Source organism: Brachypodium distachyon, chromosome 2 (genome assembly GCF_000005505.3).
Source record: "Brachypodium distachyon strain Bd21 chromosome 2, Brachypodium_distachyon_v3.0, whole genome shotgun sequence".
Lineage (NCBI taxonomy): Eukaryota > Viridiplantae > Streptophyta > Magnoliopsida > Poales > Poaceae > Brachypodium > Brachypodium distachyon.
The window spans coordinates 49207105-49223423 of NC_016132.3; positions in this window are offsets into that span (position 1 = coordinate 49207105).

Consider the following 16319-nt stretch of genomic DNA (forward strand, 5'->3'; position numbering starts at 1 on the left):
ACCGGCCTTCGTCATCGGTCCTTCTTCGGCGCTTTACTGTGCAGTCGCCTGACGCCACGACGTGAGCAACGACTGCTTTCCCGTGATAAAGGGGGCGCTGCTTTACTTTGCGCTATGTGCTCAGGATAAGACCGTTGACGCATCTCGGCGCTGGCCGAGATCAGACTGCTTGTGCTTATCCTGCAATCACATAAGACAAGATAGATATGCCGGCATACTTTTGGTATGCCGGCCTGTTATCAATTCGGCTTAAGGATGCCGGCGTACTTGCCTGTGCTGGCTTTGTCCTCGTTATCTCGGCTAATATGTGTCGTCATGACCCTACCCGGGGTCATCCCCCCGACACTAGTCCCGAAGCTGTTGCGGTCCGGCAGGAAAAGATGTTGGGCCACGACAGTTTCCCAAAACTCAGGCAACCAAAGCCTAATAGGGCTGAGCCAAGGGAAATGCCGAGACAACCCCGAGCTTTCTTAGCCGAGATCTGGCAATTCCGACATATCTAGTCGGCGTGGCATTTCAGCCTTGAGCCGAGATTCCTTTCTTCATCGCGGCCGGCAATAGAAAACCCGTTTCTGCCGACATTAATGCCACCCGTCGCTCATACTCTGCGCTTTGCTTTAGTAACGGAAAGATAATACTCGAAGTACTGCTGGCGTGCCTTTTGAGGCGAGCGTGTCGTCCCATCAGACAGGAAAACCGACAGGCCATTAAGGGGGGGAATTTCGGTTCCCACGCGGAGCCTTATCTCCCCGGATTCGGCGGGATTTACCGCGCCACGTCGCGCAGTAATCGCGCGCATGCGCCGTTTATGGGGTTAAATACCCCATGATCGTGCGTGGACTTACCGTTGGCCACGGATATCGTGGGCGCGGAAGATCCGCGCCCCATGAGTGCGCCTCAGTTATAAATAAGGGGGGCGGGGTGAAACCCTTGCTCTCCCTCTGCTCTCGCGCGCCCCGCCATTGCCGTGAGCTCGAAGCTTCTCTGCCGCTGTGCTTCAAACCAAACGGCATAGTGCGATAACAATAAGCCCCGAACGGGGTGATAAAGGATGTCTTTATTTGATCATTAGGGTTCAGCGGTATCTGGTGAAAACCAGAGTACGCGTCTACAAAAGACAACAACTCACACTTGGCAGTTGAGTCGATCACTTGATCAATCCAAGGTAACGGAAAAAGATCTTTGGAGCATGCCTTGTTCAGGCTAGTGTAGTCGATACACATGCGCCATACCTTGGCAGCAGTCGGGTCGTCTTTCTTCTTCTCAACCATGATCGGGTTTGCCAACCAGTCAAGATGCAACACTTCCATGATAAAGCCGGCAGCTAGAAGTCGGGATATCTCTTCCGATATGATCTTCCTTCTGTCATCGGCGAAGCGTCAAAGGGGCTGCTTCATCGGTTTTGCGTCTGGCCTGACATGTAATGAGTGCTCAGCCAACTCCCTCGGCACACCCGGCAGGTCTTGATTTGACCATGCGAAGATGTCCCGATTCTCACGCAGGAAGCTGGTGAGCTCACCTTCCTATTTCGCGTTCAGGCCGGCACCAATGATGACGGTCCGGTCCGGGAACTCACCGTCGACCGGGATCTTCTTCGTCTCCTTGACTGCCTGAAAAGCCACACTCCCATAGGGGTTGGTCATAGCCGGCAGGCCAATTTGTGCCGACTGAGCCAATGCAACGGCTTCTTGCGGCTTCCTTTTCTCCCCAGCAATAACCAGTGACTCGGCCAAAGCGGACCCTGCCGCTGCGCACTCCATCGAACGCTTGTAGTTGCCGGTAATGGTTATGGTACAAGTCGGGTCCGACATCTTCATCTTCAGATAGCCAATGTGGGTGGTCGCCATGAATTTGGCCAATGCCGGTCTGTCGAGCAACGCATGGTACGGACTGCTGAGGTCCACCACCTCGAACACCAAGTTCTCAGTTCGACAGTTCTCGCTGGTGCCGAATAAGACGTCAACTCGGATCTGGCCTACCAAGGCACAAGACACTCCTAGCACAATACCATGAAAGGTAGTCCGCCTAGGCTCAAGCATGTTATCAGTAATGCCGAGCTTGAGCATCGTGTGTCGGTACATGATGTTTATGCCGCTCCCATTATCGATGAGTATCTGAAGCGACCGCTCCCTTACTAGGGTTCGATCTCTGTGCTTATTTGTGCTAGTCCCTGGATCGACTCACTAGCACACACAGTTCAAGATGTAATACCAAGATACAAAGGTCAATAGTACTTTATTACATCGTATCATCCAGAACTTAATTGTACTTTCAAACTTGCATGACCTCTCAGGCCAGCATAAACAAATATTGTTTCAAAACCATGATAACATTGTATCATAAAACTGCAGCGGAAAGGTAGAGCAAATGGGCCTCATCTACTCCCAGAGGAGAGAGCATGTTGGAATGTAAGCACATGACACAAAGAACATCGACGAACCTCACTCTTCGTCAGATTCACCTGCATTATTAATTGCAGCCACTACGTGGTCAATACATTTGAATGTATTAGCAAGCTCACCTGGAAGTTATAACAAATCCTACCAAGTATATGCAGTTGAGGTATAGTGGGGTTCAGGTTTTATGGCGTGGTAGCAAAACATAGTTTATCTTACTACAAGAGAGTGTTAAAATATTTTTAACTAATGGACACGGGATAGAAACACCCATACTCCTATTAACCTAGAGCACATTGAGTAGAAACATCAAGTGCCCCTACCCTGTTCAAACCATTCATTTTATTTAAGAAGTTGGAATGAGTGAGACTTTCCTTACAGCCCCAAAATCTAGTTGCTCATAATTGTTCGTAACCGGGGACACCGCTAAGTACTTGGTTTGACACTCTCGAGAGGTTGTGCACATTTCCCACAAGAATTCGACGTGTTAATCCCTTACTGTCCTTCGGATGGAGTAGCAACCGCATCAATTTCAAGAATTTTCAGAACATGTTCACCCAAACCACCTGAGGGAGCTGCGCTCCCACCTACACAACTACCTCAGTACAATCCCTCGGATCTGGGTAAACATTTCTTACTCCATCCAGGCAGAGCCCATATTACCATGTGGTTGTACTGGAAGCTACTAAACAGGAAACTAGTCCAGTCTCTGATACCCCATGTGGCATTCCACATTTGCGACGCAAGCGCTCCCCGAATCCACGGAAGAGACGTCCATGGACGATCCATCTCCGAATCCACGGAGACTCGACTCAGAGGGACCCATAGAAATGGACCTGACGTCGCATAACATCTCGAATACTCAAAGCAGTCCACCCAGGATGGTTCATTAGGGTTGTTTTTTGCCAAGTTTCCAAAATCACTCCACATCATCATTTCACAGTGATTGAGATTCCCTCCCACATTTACTAACATAGCATGGCTAAGCAATTCTAATCACGATGGCTATTGGTGGAGGATTCATGGCAAAGTTAACCCTATAGCTAGTAGGTCAATCATAGGTAGCATAAGTACGAGTAATAGTCCTATCAATGCATTTCTACAAACAACTCTAATGCATAAGTATTTTTTAAAAACAAACAGTAATAAGATATGATCAAAATGAACTTGTCTTGGTAGCAGTTGGAGTTCAAAACTTGTCACAATCACAAGGTTCGCTCTCCGAGAAAACTATTCAAATACAAACAATATACACACACATAAACACACAATTCCAACATGACAAAATGTCGCACCAGTGGCACCCGGGGTACTACCGCTGCGCCACGCGTGGGCCCCTCCCCCGAGTTCCCGGGAACGTCTCATCCCGGGGAGCGCGGACGAGCTTCCCGGCAAGCTACCAGCCCGAAAGGGGCTAGCGGGGCTTCTGGGAATATTCCCGCTTAGGCACCTCCCCGGAAGCTGCTACCCGGGAGGAGGTTCCCGGGTGCGCTGGGCCCGGGTGCTTCCCGGGCCGACTTGCGGGGACTGGGGGTTCCCGGACGCGTGCCCCCGCCTCCGGTCGTGGGGCCCACTAGACAGCGCCGCACGAGCGCGTGCCGGGCGCGGAACGCGCGGTCCCACCAAGGCAAGGAGTAAGGCGCGCGGCTCAGTAAACGAGCCGACCGACGGGTAGTTACCCGTCCGATCCCAGGAACAGTGGTTGTCCTATCCTACCCTAGGGTCTTAGGCCCCTAGCATCGGAGGTGGCACCCATGCATGCCACCAGCTCACCGGGGAGAGTTGCGTGCCTCCCCGTTGGACACTTGTAGCCCATGCACCGTGGCACATGTGGCAGCCCCTTGTGTATAAAAGGAGGACCCATGCCAACGGTCAAGGGGGTTAGAGGGTTGACGGGTCAGACAGTTGGGAGGATAGTGAGTTGATCAGTTGGTTCCGGTAGACAAAGCAGAGAATAGCGAGGAGTACTTAGACACTGAGAGGAAGCCCGGGAACTGGCCCGGCGAGAACTTGTAAATGCTTGATCCGCAATCAATATCAGTTCAGACAGGCAGGACGTAGGATTTTACACCTCCGGGTGGCCCGAACCTGGGTAAAAAACGGGTGTGCATTTGTTCTGGTACTACCGCGCCCTCTTGGCACTTGGTCTCACCGGCCCCATAGGGCCTCATCGACCGCGCCAGCGATAACCGGGTCTCCGCCCCAGACGCCCCTACCGAACCTAAAAGGGGGATGTGGCTGCCCGCCCCTGGTGTCGGAGCACCGAGCGACGACATCTGGCACGCCAGGTAGGGGGCGCGGGAGTGGACAACACCGCAGATCGCCGGCAGCAGAAGTTCCCATCGGCATCGGCTTCACTCTCCTTCGGCGACGAGCCTAGCCACCATGCCCCCCAAGCGGGCTGGTGATTCACGCATAGACCCGCGTGAGGCCCCAGCGGTGCACACGCGGTCGCATGATGTGCGACCCGAGTCGGGAGCTCAAGAGAATCCCGAGCCCTCGAGGGTGCAGCAAACGCAGCTGCCTCCACCGCCTCCCCGACCGTCGACCGACAATCGGCCGAGGGGACCGGCTGCCCCCAGCGCCGGGGGCAGTCGGGCGAGCACGCATGGTGTCGCCCGGGCCAGCCAACGGGTGGAGTCGCGACCCGAGGATGCCCCGCGGCAGTGGCACCCGGAGCACGCCGCGTCACGGGCGACCCCTAGAGGTTCGCACCCGGAGGCGTCCGGGGCCAGGGCGGGAAGCACCGTTCAGGAAACCGATTGCCCCCCGTGCGAACCCCGGCTGAAGCCATCATCACCGCGTGCGTCAAGGTGCGGTACACGCCGGCGCACGAGACGTGGGGCGAGGAGTTGGAAGTGCTTCTCGCCCTGGCCGCCCAGCAGCCGCAGGGCGAGGGCGCCCCGGTAGGCTCCGGCCACGGGCCGAACTCAGAGCGCGCCGCCCGCCTCGCGACAGGGGGAGAACCCTCCCCCTCCTCAGCGGGCCTGGTAGACGGGGGCATCGCCCACCGTCCCGGGGGGCGATGCGCGTGGCATCTTGAATGCCCGACAACAGGAGGATCTGCGCCCGCGCTTGGAGCGCCGGCGCAGGCGCGAGGTGGAGCGCCAGCGCCCACTGGAGCAAGAAGACGCTCCCTTGGGCCCAGAAGACGGCTGCACCGCGTTCGCGCACGAGTTGCGGCGGGTGGTGTGGCCCCGTAAGTTCCGGGCGCCTGCATGCCATCGGCGCCGACGACAAGGTCAGGGCGAACTGGTTCCCGATGGTCCTGAAGGGATCAGCGCGAACCTGGTTGCTCAACCTGCCCGCCGGATCCGTGGCCACCTGGGCAGACCTGCACGAGCAGTTCGTGAGCGCGTTCCAGGGCGGCTATAAGCGCCCGGGAACCATGGCGGAGCTGCACACCATCGTGCAAAAACCGGGAGAGACGTTGCGGGCCTTCGTCAACCGCTTCTCCAATCTCTCCTACTCTATTCCGGAGGCGGAGCCGGCCGCCATCATTAACACCTTCGCCATCAACGTCCGCGATCCCAAGATGCGTGAGAAGCTGAGCACGCATCGGATCCAGACGACGCAGGACTTCTACGCCTTGGCACACAAGTGCGCCATGGCCGAGGAGGGGCGCCTAGCGCCCGAGCTGGCAGCCCCGGCTGCCGCGAGCCCTGGCGAGGGCTCGCAGAAGAAGGGTTCTCATAAGCGCAGCGGGAAGCAAGTCCTCGCTGCGGACTCGGGGGCTCCTGCTGCGAGGCCCACGAAGAAGGCCTCGTCGGGGGGAGAATCTAGCGGGAAGCAGGGCGACGCGCCCCGCTGTCCTATCCACAACAACTCGACCCACGACGCGCAGAGTTGCCGCGTCCTGCATGGGATCAAGCAGCGGCGGGAGCAGCACCACGAGGAGCGCCGGGCCGCCGGCGCCTGCTTCAATTGTGGCGACATCGGGCATTTCTCCCGAGATTGCCCGAACGACCCCAGAGCGGGTCCGAGGCCGGCCGGCGGTGGTGGCGGCAGGGTTGAACACCAAGGAGGGCGCAGCCAGCCCCTCGCTGCGCGGGAACGCCCTCCTCGGGGGCGTGACAGGGCGCGCGCCGAGGAGCAGCGTGGGTCCGACTATTCCGGCGGCGACGAGCCGGGCTTCTAGGAGCCTCGTGGCGTCGCCTGCATCCATGGGGGAGCTTACGCTCTCCCATCCCATGCCACGGTGAAGCGCCTCACCCGCGACGTGTGCGCGCTGTTGCCGGATGTGGAGCCGCAACAGCCGCTGAGGTGGTCGCACGTGTCGATCACCTTCAGCGCCGACGATCACCCGGTGCGACAGTTGGGTTCCGGCGTAGTACCCTTCGTCGTCTCGCCGATCATTAGCAATATGACGGTGACCAAGGTGCTGGTGGACAACGGAGCGGGGCTTAACCTTCTGTCCGCCAGGCTGGTGGAAAAGCTCCAGCTGCCGATGGAGCAGCTGAAGCCCACCGAACCGTTCCGGGGGGTGAACCCCGGGATCGTGCGCCCGCTGGGACGCATCACGCTGCCGGTCACCTTCGGGTCCCGGGAAGCGTTCAGGACCGAGCATATAGTGTTGGACGTGGCGCATACCCTGTTGCCCTACAACGGGATCCTTGGTCGGTCGGCGCTGATCAAGTTTATGGCGGCTACACATTGCGCCTATGGCGTGATGAAGATGCCGTCCGTCTACGGAGTGCTCTCCATCACGTGCGATCTCAAAGACGCTGCTTGGTGTGTTGGCGAGGTCGTCCGGGCCGTTGCTGCAGCTGACACCAGCGACGAAGGTGTTGTCGAGGACGACGCCTTGCCAGGTGACGCCCCGGCAACGAAGAAGGCCCGCGCCACCCTGCAAGGGCTAGCCGGAGGAGGCGCGGGCTCGAGCTCGCGTCCCGGCAAGGGGCGGGGGCTCTGGGAGGAGGCCGCCAAAGTGAAGAAGCTGCCCCTCCAAGCTGGCGACAAGGAGCGCACCGTTACCGTCGGTGTTAACCTGACCGCCGAATAGGAAAGCGTCCTCGTCACCTTCCTTCGGGAAAACGCCAACGTGTTCGCCTGGAAACCGTCGGACCTTCCCGGAGTCCCCAGGGAGGTGATTGAGCATCGGCTCGCGGTGCGCCCGGACGCGCACCCCGTCAAGCAGAAGATCCGGCGGCAGGCACAAGAGTGGAGAGATTTCATCAAGCAAGAGGTGGGCAATCTCAGGGCTGCCGGGGGGATCAGGGAAGTTTTGTATCCCACTTGGCTGGCTAATCCTGTAGTAGTGCCCAAAGCGGGGAATAAGCTTCGCATGTGCGTAGATTTTACCGATCTTAATCGTGCATGCCCCAAGGATCCCTTCCCTGTACCCCGTATCGACCAGATAGTTGATTCTACCGCTGGTTGTGACCTGTTGAGTTTTCTGGATGCTTTCTCCGGCTACCATCAAATCAAGATGGCGGTCGAGGATGAGGAAAACACAGCGTTTATCACCCCGGTTGGCTGCTACTGCTATACATGCATGCCTTTCGGGTTGAAGAACGCGGGCTCCACATTCTAGCGTGCCCTGCGAGAATGTTTGGGGCCCCAGCTAGGCCGCAACGCGGAGGCCTACATGGAGGACATCGTCATCAAATCGAAGCGTAGGGGCTCGCTGATTGATGACCTGCGGGAGATATTTGACAACCTCCGCAAGATCAAGCTCAAGCTGAACCATGATAAGTGCACCTTCGGTGTCAACTCCGGGCAGCTTCTGGGTTTCTTGGTTTCACACCGGGGGATATAGGCCAACCCGACCAAAATAGAAGCCATCGAGAAGATGGAGGCCTCCCGCAAGGTGAAAGATGTCTAGCGCCTCAACGGCTACGTTGCCGCGCTTGGACGCTTCATCTCCAGGCTGGGCGAGCGTGCCCTGCCTTTCTTCCGGGTAACGAAGAAGAAGGGTCCCGTCGACTGGACTGCCGAGGCCGAGGCGGTGCTCCAGGAACTCAAGCGATACCTGAGGTCACCGCCCATACTCGTCGCCCCCAAGGTGGGCGAGCCGTTGCTACTCTACTTAGTGGCGACTGACCAGGTGGTCAGCTCAGTGCTGGTTGCCGAGAGGGAGGAAGACGTCCCGGGGAGTGGGGCTGCGGGGCAGGGGGCTGAGCAGCCTCCGGCAACAACCTCAAACCCGGGGACCACCCAGAGCTGGCAACCTCGGCGCCGCAGAAGCGGTTGGTGCAGCGACCGGTGTACTTCGTCAGTACGGTGTTGCGCGACGCGCGGACAAGATACCTGAAAGTACAGAAGCTCCTTCTGGGGATTCTACTTGCGTCCCGCAAGTTGCGCCACTACTTCCAGGCGTGGAGAGGACCCTCACCAACCGTGAAGCCACCGGGAGGGTGGCCGATTGAAGGATGGAGCTGTCGGAGTTTGACCTCCACTTCGCCAACTCCAAAAGCATCAAGAGCACGGCCCTGGCGGACTTCGTCGCGGAGTGGACGTCCACGGGCGTAGAAGAAAGTTAGTCGGAGACCGGCCTTCCCGGCAAGCTGGACGAGGGCCACTGGGTCCTCTACTTCGACGGTGCGTTCAGTCTCCAGGGAGCGGGGGCTGGGGTCATCATCGAATCACCCACAGGGGACCAGCTGCGGTTCGCCGTCCAACTCGACTTCGCTAACTCCACGACAACACGGCGGAGTACGAAGGCCTGCTTGTTGGGCTGCGGGCAACGATCGTCCTCGACATTAAGCGCCTGGTTGTTCGCGGTGATTCCCAGCTTGTGATCAACCAGGTGAACAAGGACTACGATTGCCCTCAAATGGCGCTGTACGTGGAAGAGGTCCGAAAGCTGGAACGGAAGTTCAAGGGTTTGCGCTTCCAGCACGTCAAGCAGAAGGACAACTTCGCTGCTGACGAGCTGGCCAAGATGGCAGCAGAGCGCCGGAAGCCCCTGGCGGGGGTGTTCTCTCAGAAGCAACTGGCTCCTTCAGTCGCCCCCCAGCCGGCAACCGAAGGAATCCCTGCAACAGCAGGGGTCCATGCCGCTGGTATGGCGGCATGCATTGGCAGGGAAATTCCTCCCTGGGCGGAAGAGATCGTCCGCTATTTGAAAGGGGAGGCTCTCAAGGAGGATGACGTCACCGCGGAGCGCGTAGCGCGGCAAGCCAAGACGTACACTGTGATAGACACCAGCATCTACCGCAGGCGTGCGAATGGTGTCAAACTGCGCTGCGTGCCGCAGGAAGAAGGGTGTGCACTGTTGGAGGACATACATCGAGGCACATGTTCACACCATGTGGCCTCCCGGGCTCTAGCCGGCAAGGCTTTCCGGCATGGCTTTTACTGGCCCACGGCCCTTGCCGACGCAGAGCGGCTGGTGAGGACGTGCGAAGCGTGCCAGTTCCACTCAAAGAAGAGCAACCAACCAGCCCTGGCCCTGCATGCCATCCCGTCCTCATGGCCGTTCGCGGTCTGGGGACTGGACATCGTCGGCAAGCTACCAAGGGCGGTTGGCGGTTACGAATACTTGTTTGTGGCCGTTGACAAGTTCTCCAAATGGGTGGAGGTGGAACCAGTGCGCAAGCTGACCGTCCAGGCGGCCATCAAGTTCTTTAAGGGCATTGTGTGCCGGTTTGGTGTTCCTAACAGCATCATCACCGAGAACGGCACGCAATTCACGAGCGCGGCGTTTCACGCCTACTGCGAAGACATGGGTACTAAGCTGCGCTTCACGTTCGTCGCTCACCCGAGGAGCAACGGACAGGCGGAGCGAGCCAACGCAGAGGTTCTGCGGGGGCTCAAGACGAGAACCTTTGACAAGCTCAAAGGCCACAGGAAGCACTGGATCGAAGAACTCCAGCCCGTGCTGTGGTCCATCCGGACCACACCTAGTCGGGCAACGGGCAAAACTCCTTTCGCCCTTGTCTACGGGGCAGAAGCGGTGCTGCCCCTCGAGCTCAAGTACGGATCTCCCCGAGTACGCGCGTACGGCGACACCAGCCAACACGAGAAAAGGGTCGACGATCTAAACTTCATCGAAGAGCTTTGATGCTGGGCTGCTGTGCGAGCCGCACATTACCAGCAGGGACTCCGTCGTTATCACGACAGACGAGTCCGTCCCCAGGAGCTCGAGAATGGTGACCTTGTCCTGCGCCAGATACAAGGAACAAAGGCCGGGAACAAGTTGACTCCGAAATGTGAGGGCCCCTTCCGGGTAGTGCAGGTGACCAGGCCGGGGGCTGTCCGCCTGGAAACCGAAGACGGCTTGCCGGTGCCCAATAGCTGGAATATTGAACACTTGCGCAAGTTCTACCCGTGAAGCGGCGGAGCCCGACCCTCAGGTGATGCCTCCGATGCATACCTCTCGAAGAAGTGTAACCGGGCAGCCCCCGTGTGTAAACCGCTAGTTAATTGTGAATAAAGATAAGTGTTTCACCCCTGAGCTTTGTTTTTGCCTTGTTCATTCGTGTGTTTTCCCCCTCTTGCCTCCTGCTTTAAGTGCACAAAGGTGTCTTTCCATACTCGGTTGTGAGCAAGGGGCTGCCGTGGCCCCGAAACGAAAACCCGTTGCCGGATCGTTCCGGCACTGGACATGCCGTTGGCGGGCTTCCCGCAACGTGCATCACTGGACATGCCGTTGGCGGGCTCCCGCAGCCTGCACCGCGCAGTCGCTGCGCCCGGGAAAGGAAATGCTCACATCCAAGTTTGGCATCGACCCCTTTGTGCCGGGGGCTGGGAAGCAGGAGAGATTTATCTGTTTTACCTGTGTTACTTGTTTTCGTAAGTTTCGAAATTTTTTGCAGCACCTCGGATCTGGTAAGAGTCTAACCTGCAGGAAAGGGAGGACTCTTGTACACTGTGGTGCCCGTGAGCTGCCCACGGGTCGCACCATAAACCGGCGCCTTGTGGCGAGGGAGGACCGCAACACAAGGGGTTTCCCGCACTCCGAGGCTTTTGAGTTGACAGCTTGCCGCCACGTGTGCCGCGGTTACCCGATAAGCATGGCGGCGGAAACTGCGCCGCGTTCGAGGGAAAGGCGCCACAGCGCCGCGCGGATCCGTTGCGCGCGGTGGCAAGCCACCCTCCCGCGTCTATAAAAGGCGCGCCCCAACTATGGGATGGCTCAGAGCGAAGCCTGGTTCGAGGCCGTGAAGGCAGGTGGTGCAACGGAGGCTCGGAGGTGGTGCTTCCCGCCGGCGCCTAGCGCCGGCTGGTGCGCGGCCGTCGCGCCCCTACCGCATCACCCCATCGAGCCCACCCAGAGGGGCGCCACAGAGCCACGATGGTAGTGCATGCCATCGGCGTCCCGCGCTGACAGGTGCACTGCCGTTGTGCCCCTGCTGCGCTTCCTCAAAGGGGCGGTTCCGGGACGAGGGTCTCCGCAGAGGCACTGTGGTGGTGCATCCCATCAGCGTTCGGCGCCGACGGGGTGCATTGCCACAGTGCCCTTGTCGCCCCCCTCCGAAGGGCACCTCCGCAAGGAGCAGGGGCTGCCGCGAAGACTCTATGGTAGTGCATGCCATCTGTGCCTTGTGCCGACGGGTGCACTATCATAGAGACCCGGCCGCATTCCCTTTGAGAGAGCCTTTTTCGGGTGCGGGTCATTGCGAGGACGCTGTGATGGCGCCGGTGCCGGCGTTCGTCCCTCGTTCCGGCCAATCACCGCGTCCTTGCCGCGGCCCTCGAGCAGTTTAGCTCCCGGGTAACAAGGGTCGTCGCATCCCTTGGGACGAGTTCCCTAGAGAAAACCCAGGTCTCCCCAGTTGCGGGGGCTGTCGCTGGAAGGCTATATATTCCTCGTAACCCGTGCCCGCCGTTCGGGGTGTAGCGAAGCCGGTGCCGAGGACGTTATAGCCGTCTCGCGGCTGCTCCCGGAGCGGAGTCCTCCTAAGCCAGGGTTCGTCCCTGAAGGCCAGGGTCCGCCCCTGAGGGCGAGGGTTGCCGCGTGAGCGTGGTGGTAGCATTGCCGGCGGCGATCCTGCCCCCGCGTTCCTGCCGCATCCCTCCGAGATCGTTTCCCTTGAACAGGTACCCCAGATGGTTTCCTACCGAGGCAGTGCCCCGTCTGCACTCTACCGAAGAGCATCACGAAACATTGGACCGAACGGAAAAGCTAAGTATCTGAACATGAACGCTGAATTTGCTAAGAGCCGAACGAAACTGAGCACTGCCCCGCTGGGTGCGGCCCCGGATCCCGCGCGTAGCCGGAGTGTTAAAAGGGATGCTTGCGGGGGGAGTGCGCTCCCCGTGTGGCTCCCGGGTCCGCCCCGGGAGGACACGGCTTGGAGTGGTTACCCCGCAAGCGGACTGGCTCCCCGCTACCGCTTGGCCCTAGGTCGGCACTGCGGGTCCGTCCCAGGTCCCTGGTCTGGTCAAGGGTGAGGCGTTCGTGAGTCCCCCCGCAACACAAGGCAAGACACGCAAAGGCTAAGGGAACCATCCCGCGAGGCGGCCTCGGGAATAAAGGACAAAAATTGAGCAAACTAACAAGCTTGATTGACTAGGTGTCGAGTGGTTCATTGGACTGATCAAAAGGTCATTGTCCAAACGGCGCTAAGCGCCATACTTGCAGGAAAAGCGAACAAGAAGAAGATACAGTGGAAGCAACGAGTATAACTGGGGGCTGCGGCAACTAGCTGTCGCCGTCTTCGGCCGAGGGATCGACGGGGGGTTCAGGCTCCGGCTTCATCTGCATCCGCTCGATGACCTCGTCGACGAACTCGCGCACTGCTTGGGTGTGCGTGGGCTCATCCTCGCTGTCGGACCAAGCATCCAGCAAAGACTCGAAGGGGAACTCTGGGTCCCGGAGATGGATTCGCGGGAGGATTGTCCCGGCAACCTCCCGGGCGCAGTTGGCGACTTCGTTGGCGCCATACTTGGCGATCCAGACATCGAGGGCCCCGAGCTTCCCCAACAAATCGGAGAAGAAGGGGATCAGCGTCGTGACGTCCGTGCCGTCCACCTCCGCCGACTGCAGCTCGAACTTGGGCAGCAGGTTGCGCAGCGACTCGGCGATTTTCGCCAGCTTCTCCGTCTCAAGCTGCCGCTGCCCGATCAGCGTGCCGTGACGGAGTCGGGCGTCTTGCGCGGCCTTTTTTGGCCTTGCTGACGCGGCCCTCCAGCTTCGCAAGCTGTAAGGCCTGGGTCGCGTTAGCCTCGCGGGCCTTGGCGCGCTCTTCCCGGACGGCGGACAACTCGTCCTCAAGCCCGGCCGCTTTGCCTTTGACCGAGTTGAGCTCGGCCTCGTGCTGAGTCACCGCTCTCGCCGCGTCCTCGGCGGCCATGACTTGCACCTCCAGCAGGACGCGGAGGCCTTCGATTTCGCCGATGTAGTTGGCGATCAGCTCGCTCTTTTCGTCCAGCCGCGCCTGGGCCGTCGCGAGCACCTCGGCATGCTCCTTCCGGGACACTTCTAGAGTTGCCACCATTGCGTCGAGCCTTCCTTGGAGCTCCGTGCGCTGGACCTCCAGTTGCCGACGGAGCTCGGTCTTCGGGACTACCGGCTCCCGAGCAGCCTCCAGGGCTTGCCGGGCCAGCCGCGCCTCCTCTTCGGCGAGGCGTGCCTCCTCGCGCAGCCGGGAGAGTTCGTGCCGCTCTCTCTCGACAGCCTCCCGCACCTCGCCGAGTTGATTCTTGGCGGCGGTGTGGCGCTCCCTCACCTCGTTATAGGAGGTGACGAAGGCGAACTGCTGGTCCCGGACGGCGTCCAGAAACCGGTGCCCCCGCTCGGATCCCAGGTAAGAGGATTCCAAGCGACCCCGGCGAGGGTGCCGAGGTGGTGCCGGGGAGAGCCCCTAAGGATGATGAAGCCCCAGCTGCCGAAGTGGAGCTGGGCGCGGGGTCGCCAACTTGCTCCCGGGGGTCTTGCCGTCCTTTCCCGACAACTTCCCCCGCGCCTAGGCTCCGGGGCACCGGGGTTGGAGAGGCCTGCCTGCTTCCGGCGGGGGTCGTCCCCTGTTGGACGACGGGTGAGCCCGAGCCGGCCACGTCCGCGGCTTCGGGCGCGTTGCCGGGTGCCGCGGCGGCGGCGGTGCTCTCGACTGCTGCCGCTGTGTCCGTCGCAGCGGGGCCGGACGTGGGAGCCGTTTCCGACTCCCCCTCCGCCCCCGCGGTCCCGACGACCGAGTCAGGGTCGACCACGGCCGCGCCTGTTCCGGGCGCGGGCGCACTTGTGCCTGCAACCGTGGAAAAGCATGAGGGTCGTAGATGGTTGGTGCTATCGAAGGCGAACAAGGGCGACCGGGGCGGTTACCTTGTGCGGACGTCGGGCTTGCCGGTGCAGCCTCCCCTACCTCGCCTGTGCCAACGGGAGCATCCAAGGGTCTTGCCGCGGGCGAGCTGCCGCTTGCTGCAGAAAGAGAAGGTATGTTCGTGAATTTGGCTAACAGGAATTGCAGTCGCAGAGAATCAACGAAGACATACCCGGTGCCGGCTCTGTCTCTGCTGGGGCTGGGTCGCCAAGGGACGCGCCCGCGCCGACGCTGGCCCCCGAGGCAGCGGGATTGGTGGCGCCGCCAGCGTCAGCGCGCGTCCACTTGCTTGGCGAGCCGAGCGGGGAATCGCTCCTCACCCTCTTGCTGGCGCCCGCTGACGAGGAGGACTTTGGAGGGTTGCGCCGGAGCGCGAAGCCCCGGAAGACCCCCCGGGCGGGCGGCGCCGTGGGCGCCCGCGGTGTCGCCGTGACCCGGAGAGTCCCGGGAGTCGATGGCGATGCCGCTGCGACGCCGGGCGCCAAGCTCGCGGAGGCCCCCACTACCGGAGCGAAGGCCGTCGTCGGCGCACCGGAGACCCCCGCAGGTGCTGGAGTTGCCGGGGTACCGGCGGGCACCCCGGGACCAGTTCCCGCTGCGGAGTTGGTGGCCGCCGCCGAGGCACTCACGGCCCCTGTTGCCGCGGATGCCGTCGCGGTACCAACGGGCACCCCAGGAGCGGCGGCCGCCGCCAGGTTGGTGGCCCCTGCCGGGGCGGACGTCGCTGTTGACGAAGTGGCTGCGGCCACTGCGAACGCCCTTGACCTTCTCACGATCAGGGGCGTGCTGTTGCTGCTTTCCTCGTCGTCCTCCATGGCGACGACTTCCGGGGGCGCGGCCACCTGGCCCGCATCGTCGTCCAGCGACCGGAGGGAGGGCCAGCTGGGCTTGGACCCGCCCTCGCTCTCCTCAAGCACCTGCTTCCCGCGGGGTGCTTGCGGGGTAGCGTGCGGGACGCGGGTGGGGGTGTCGTCCATCAGCCCCAACTCGTTGCAGGGCGGGAAGGCGCCGACGATGTCGCTGAGCGCCTTGACACCGGCATGGAGAGCGGAGACCCCCGGCGGGAACTCCGTCGACTGGAAGACCTCGCCGGAGACCTCCCTCACCCACGTCCTGAGGGACTCCAAGTCCATGCCGTCCGCCTGGAGGCGTGTCCTGTCCTCGGAGCCCGTTTACATCCACGCGGGCCGGGAACGCAGCTGCAGCGGGGCTATGTGCCGATGGACGAAGGTGCGCGCCACGTCGACATCTGTGAGCCCCGCTAGCCGCAGCGCCTTGATCTTCTCCACGATGGGGACGAGGTCGGCGTCCTTGTGGTACCTATCCTGCCAGCCGATCTGGGGCACCGGCAGCTCCGTCGGCGGCTGGATGAACTCCTGGGGGTCCTCTACTCGGACCCAGCACCAGTCGCCCCGCCACTCTTTTTTGATCTTCATCCCCGACCGGACGATGAACTCCGACTTCATCTGGTCGCGGGCGCGGAAAACCACCCCCGACGACATCGCCTTCGCGTTGTCGATGCGCGGGTAAAAGTAATGGCGGAAGAGCCCCACCGACGGCATCACCCCCACGAACGCCTCGCAGAGGAACTGAAAGGTGGCGAGGAGGAAGAGCGAGGTCGGGTGGAGCTACGCCACCCGCAACTGATAAGACTCCATCAGCGCGTGGACGAACAGAGAGAAGGGCTGCACCATGCCGCAGAGGAGGAAGCACGTGA